The sequence below is a fragment of the Elephas maximus genome, chromosome 11 (assembly GCF_024166365.1).
Source record: "Elephas maximus indicus isolate mEleMax1 chromosome 11, mEleMax1 primary haplotype, whole genome shotgun sequence".
NCBI classification, from domain to species: Eukaryota; Metazoa; Chordata; class Mammalia; order Proboscidea; family Elephantidae; genus Elephas; species Elephas maximus.
In genome coordinates this window covers 112,787,475-112,794,024 of record NC_064829.1, presented here as the reverse complement: position 1 = coordinate 112,794,024, position 6,550 = coordinate 112,787,475, and the positions used below count along the sequence as shown (strand labels likewise).

Here is a 6,550-nt window from a genome sequence, read left to right as displayed (position 1 = left end):
AAAAGCATCAACAGGGAACTGCCAGAAATTCAAGCCAGATTCAGAAGAGGACGTGGAACCAGGGATATCATTGCTGATATCAGATGGATCCTGGCTGAAAACAGAGAATACCAGAAAGATGTTTATCCGTGTTTTATTGACTGTGCAAAGGCATTCAACTCTGTGGATTATAACAAATTGTGGATAACATTTCGAAGAATGGAAATTCCAAAACACTTAAACGTACTCCTGAGGAACCTGTACTTACACCAAGACGCAGTGACTCGAATAGAACAAGGGGATATTGCGTGGTTAAAGTCAGGGAAGGTGTGTGGCAGCGTTGTGTCCTTTCACCATACTTATGCAATCTGTATGATGAGCAAATAATCCGAGAAGCTAGACTATTGCTGTGGACCACTTTCATGTGGCCTTTCGAACCATGGTTTTGTAACTTCCACCCAAGTGATTGGACAGGAAATGTGTGATAGCGTAATTGTGGCCCAACAAATGGATTGGTCATTTTTGCCATCCTACTGGGCTTGAAATGAGCCATCCCAGAGGTGGGAGGGAGAGAATCCCATCACTACCAAGGAAGAACAGCCAGGAGCCAGCACATCCTTTGGAACTGGGGTCCCTGCACTGAAGCTCCTGGATCCAAGAGACAGAGAGTGACCAGAGCACCTACATCAGCCTCTCCATGTGACTCCGACTTCTGACAGCACTGCACTCCCTGAGTAGTTGGACTCCTTACCTGTGGGCTGGCTACCCTCAGAGACAGAGGTTAAGGGGTAGGACGTGAAAGCTGCAGGCCAAGTAAGGGGTACATCCAGAAACGGCTCTGTGTTCTATTCATCCAAACCATCTCAGGCCTTGACCAGATAGGAAGAAACTCCACTCCACTGGAGAAGTGACAGTGTCACATTGCAGTGAGCATGTGGGATGGAGATACTACTGTGATCATTACTGGAAAATACAGTTTGTCATGATGGAGAAAAGCATCAGCTATTGCTCTCCATAGTCATGCAGGAGGCTGTGTAAGTGGCTGTGGGTGTCTGTGCCCTTCCTCTGAGGGGGTTCATGCCTGGAGGAGTCCCAAAATCCTGGTGCCCCTGAGGCTTTGCCTGACCCAAATGTTGGGGGTTGAGGACATTGACTGTAACTCTCCGTGGTCCTGAATCTAATGGCACGGCGTGATTCTTTCCTGCCCAAAGACAAGCAGGAGAATGGTCCCACTCTACCAGCCCCCGTCACATGCTCTTTGTTTGTTTCTGCTGACTGTAGAGTTTGTCATGCTCCTTCTCTGCTTGTTTGTCAAGTTCATCTACTGGGAAGGATGCCTCACAGACCCAGTGATCAGAGCCCAGTCTCAAAACAGCCACGTTGTCAGGGCCCCAGGGTGACTAGATAACATCAGAACGTGAGGTCAGAGGGAACTAGGGCACCTGTGGGGGGTAGCGGAGATGAGGGCTGACTGGCCAAGTTGGACATTGGATCTTGCTCTGGCCTGAGAGTTTGCTGTTCAGTAAACATTTACTTAGGATCAATGCACTCCAACAGCTGCTGAAGGGGGGAAGTGTACAAAGTCCTTCCCAGTCCTTGGCAACATTGAGAGTGGAATTTTTAGACCTTTCTTGTGTAGAAGTTAGAAACCCTTTCTCGAGAACACTCCAAGCACTCAGTCATGTGGGGTACAGTTGCCATGCGGTGCTGCCTGCGTTTCTGAGTCTGGTGTCTCCTTTGCAGATCTGTGATGAGCTGGGAGTGAAGCGGCCCTCCTCTGTGAAAGTGTTCTCAGGCAAAAGTGAGTAAAGTGCCCCCGCCTTCCTCCCAGATTCCTGGTCTGTAGATGGGCGACTGGCGGCTTCCTGCTGCAGTCAGCTGAAACCTTTGTCTCCCCTCGCGTTCTAACCAGGTGAACGCAGCTCCTCTGGGCTGCTGGAGTGGGAATCCAAGAGCAATGCCCTGGAGACGCTGGGCTTCCTGAACCATTACCAGATGAAAAACCCAAGTGAGTATCTGCATGTCCTGCAGTCATCTCCCTGCTGGCCTCATGGCTGACTGGCTTCAGGCCAGAGCAGGCCCATCCTGCCATTGAGACAGGGCCTCAGAGAGTCCCTCTCTGTTTCTGACACAGGCCGGCAGGCAGGCAGGCAGGTGGGACCTGGTCGCCAGGAGAGCTGCCTGATGGTCCCCATAGGAGGGCCAGCCTGTTGTTTGCTGCCACCCACTCCACAAGCTTGGGAGTTGCTCAGGCGAGTCCTCCAGGGAGCTGGCATTCTCTCAGCGTCAGAAGCTGCCAGTAAAACCCCTAGCAGAGCAGTGTCAGCCGGAGAGGTTGACTCAGGCGGTACCCAGGCAGGGGGCTAGCAGTGGGATTCTCCACGAAGATGAGGGAAGGGAAGGAGAAATGCTTTGTGCATTTGGCTCATTGTTAAGTCTGGCATCTGGCAGAGACCAGTTAGAGCCTGCAGCTGAGCTGCAGAAAATGGGAGATATGTGGAATATGGGATGCGGGTGGGGGAGCTGCCAGGTAGAGGGCAAGCTAAACCTGTCTTCTCTCCCCCTCCTTTGCAGATGGGCCATACCCTTACACCCTGAAGTTGTGTTTCTCCACTGTCCAGCACGCCTCCTAATTAGGTGCCCAGGAAGAGTCCCATCTGAGCAGGAGAACATTTTTCCTTTATGCTGTTTTTGTTTGGGTTTTTTTTTTTTTTTCAGAAGTTCTTGCATTCTTTTTTTTAATGCTAGGTTAGTTGAGCTTAACCATAATGGAAATGCTGGAAGTCTGGAGGGCGGGTGGCGGGGAGGGGAACTGGTATCTCCCAAGATTAACCTTCACTTTTTAAAAATTACTGTACATGTAATTTTTTCCCCCCCGTTCATACATTTGTGCGGCCCATGTACTCCTGGAACATTTCAAGAAAATTGTTTGGAAAATAAACAGAGCACTTTCTGGTGATTTTCAGGGTGTGTCTATTTCTTTCCCTCTGACTCATCTTCTGAAGAAGTGAAGGCAGGCCAGAGCCCAAGCCCAGGCCCTAGGGGGATGCAGGCCCAGCCCTGAGAGGAGCCAGGTGGGCTAGGGTTGCAGACCAGGAATGATGGGAAGAATTAAGGAGTCTTTTAAGGAAAATCCGAGAGGTCTGGTGGCATTCCTCATGGCCCCTACCCAAGCAAGCTCAGTCTAGGGAGAGTCACTTAAAAGTAAGTGGGGTTGACTGCTAATAAACATATGCAGAAATGCTTATGATCATCAGCAATTAAGAAAAACCCACTGCCAAGTTGAGTCCATTCCAATTCATAGCAACCGTATAGGACAAAGAAGAACTGCCCCATAAGGTTTCCAAGGAATGGCTTGGTTAATTCACACTGCCAACCTTTTGGTTAGCAGCTGAACTCAACCACTGAGCCACCAGGGCTCTACTAGGAATTAGAAAGATGCAAATCAAAACTACAATGAGTTACTGTCTCACCCAGACATTACTGGCACTAATCGGAAAGACAGAAAATAACAAATGTTGGTAAGGATGTGGGGAAATTGGAATTCTTGTACACTGCTGGTGGGACTGTAAAATGGTACAACTACTATGGAAAATGGTACGGCACTTCCTCAAAAAGCTAGAAATTGAAATACCATATGATCCAGCAATCCCCATCCTAGGTATATACCCTAAAGAAATAAGAGCCGTGACATGAATAGACATATGCACACCCATGTTCATTGCACCATTACTCATGAGAGCAAAAAGGTGGACAACCTAAGTGCCCATCAACAGATGAATGGATTACCAAAATGTGGTATATGCACACAATGGAATACTACACAACAATAAAGAATGACAAATTCACAAAACATCTCACAACATGGATGAATATGAAGGGCATTATGCTGAGTGAAATAAGCCAACCACAAAAAGACAAATATTGTATGAGACCATTTTTAAGAACTAACAACAAAAGTTTTACACACAAGGAAAATAAAAAGACTCCTTCATGATCACCAGGGATGGGGAAGGGAGGGAAAATTACCAAAGAGAGAGTAGAGACATGCGTTAATACAGGTGAAGGGAAAGGCAATACACAATAAGGGAGAAGTCAGCACAACATGACCAAGGCAAGAGAGAGCACTGAGAGGAATAAGGGAATAAAGGACAACTATGGTAACTCTTCCCCACACGTCTGTCAGTTTGTCTTACTGTGGGGGCTTGCATGTTGCCGTGATGCTGGAAGCTATGCCACCAATATTCAAGTACCAGTAGGGTCACCCATGGCAGACAGGTTTCAGTGGAGCTTCCAGACTAAGACAGACTAGGAAGAAGGAACCAGTGGTCTACTCGAGAAAACAGCCAGTGAAAACCTTATGAACAGCAGCAGAACACTGTCTGAAATAGTGACAGAAGATGAGCCCCTCATGTTGGAAGGCACTCAAAAGACAACTTCCTCTGTGGCGTCTGGGGTCTTAAATGCTAACAAGCGGCCATCTAAGATGCATCAATTGGTCTCAACCCACCTGGATCAAAGGGGAATGAAGAATACCAAGGTCACACGATAACTATGAGCCCAAGAGACAGAAAGGGCCACATGAACCAGAGACTTCCATCATCCTGAGACCAGAAGAAGTAGATGGTACCCGGCCACAACCGATGACTGCCCTGACAGGGAGCACAACAGAGAACCCCTGAGGGAGCAGGAGATCAGTGGGATGCAGACCCCAAATTCTCATAAAAAGACCAGACTTAATGGTCTGACTGAGACTAGAAGAATCCTGGCAGTCATGGTCCCCAAACCTTCTGTTGGCCCAGGACAGGAACCATTCCTGAAGACAACTCATCAGACATGGAAGGGACTGGACAATGGGTTGGTGAGAGATGCTGATGAAGAGTGAACTACTTGTATCAGGTGGACACTTGAGACTGTGATGGGATCTCCTGTCTGGAGGGGAGATAGGAGGGTAGAGAGGGTTAGAAACTGGCAAAACCGTCATGAAAGGAGAGACTGGAAGGAGGGAGCGGGCTGACTCATTAGGAGGAAAGTAAGTGGGAGTATGGAGTAAGGTGTATATAAGCTTATATGTGAAAGACTGACTGACTTGATTTGTAAACTTTCACTTAAAGCACAATAAAAATTATTAAAAAAAAAAGACGACTTCCTCCTCAAAGTAGAGTCAACCTTAATGACATGGATAGAGTCAAGCCTTCAACACCTTCCTTTGCTGATGTGGCAAGACTCAAAATGAGAAGAAGCAGCTGCAAACATCCACTAATAAGAGAATAGAATGTATGAAGTGTGAATCTAGGAAAATTGGAAATCATCACAAATGAAATGGAATGTATAAGTATCAATATCCTAGGTACTAGTAAGCTGAAATGGACTGGTATTGGCCAGTTTGAGTGAGACAATCATATGGTCCACTATGCTAGGAATGACAGCTTGAAGAGGGATGGCTTTCCATTCATCATCAAAAAGAACGTTGCAAGATCTATCCTGAAGTACAACGCTGTCAGTGATAGGATAATATCCATATGCCTACAACGAAAACCAGTTAATACTAATATTATTCAAATTAACCCACGAACCGACTAAGGCCAAAGATGAAGAAATTGAAGACTTTTACCAACTTCCACAGCCTGATATTGATCAAACATGCAACCAGGATGCATTGGTAATTACTGGTGATTGGAATGTGAAAGTTGGAAACAAAGAAGAAAGAGCAATAGTTGGAAAATTTGGCCTTGGTGATAGAAATGAGCACACGATAGAATTTCACAAGACCAACAACTTCTTCATTGCAAATACCTTTTTTCAACAACATAAATGGTGAATATACAAGTGGACCTCACCGGATGGAATACACAGGGATCGAATTGACTAGACGTGTGGAAATAGATGACAGAGAAGCCGAATATCATCAGTCAGAACAAGGCCAGGGGCTGACTGTGGAACAGACCATCAATTGCTCATATGCAAGTTCAAGTTGAAACCGAAGAAAATTAGGACAAGTCCACAAGAACCAAAGTACAACCTTGAGTATATCCCACCTCAATTTAGAGACCATCTCAAGGATAGATCTGATCCATTGCATACTAATGACGGAAGACCAGACGAGTTGTGGAATGACATCAAGGACATCATACATGAAAAAAGCAAGAGGTCCCTAAAAAGACAGGAAAGAAAGAAAAGACCAAAATGGATGTTAGAAGAGACTCTGAAACTTGCTCTTGAACATACAGTAGATAAAGCAAAAGGGAAAAATGATGAAGTAAAAGAGTTGGACAGAAGATTTCAAAGGGCGGCTCGAGAAGACAAAGTAAAGTATTACAATGACATGTGCAAAGACCTGGAGAGAGAAAACCAAAACGGAAGAACACACTGGGCATTTCTCAAGCTGAAAGAACTAAGGAAAAAATTCGAGCCTCAAGTTGCGATATTGAAGGATTCTACAGGGAAAATACTAAATGATGCAGGAAGCAACAAAAGAAAATGGAAGGAATACACGAAGTCACTGTACCAAAAAGAATTGGTTGACCTTCAATCATTTCAGGAGGTAGCATATGATCAGGAACCAATGGTA

General features: G+C 46.0%; 1 long non-coding RNA gene across 1 annotated transcript; it reads left to right on the top strand.

Moving 5' to 3' along the window:
• The first annotated feature begins 552 nt into the window (after window positions 1–552).
• On the top strand, window positions 553–2,938 carry LOC126085312 (uncharacterized). The gene is made up of 4 exons (XR_007519236.1): window positions 553–1,013; window positions 1,723–1,780; window positions 1,892–1,987; window positions 2,554–2,938. It is a non-coding gene; the product is annotated as an uncharacterized LOC126085312 (long non-coding RNA).
• Window positions 2,939–6,550: the final 3,612 nt, after the last annotated feature.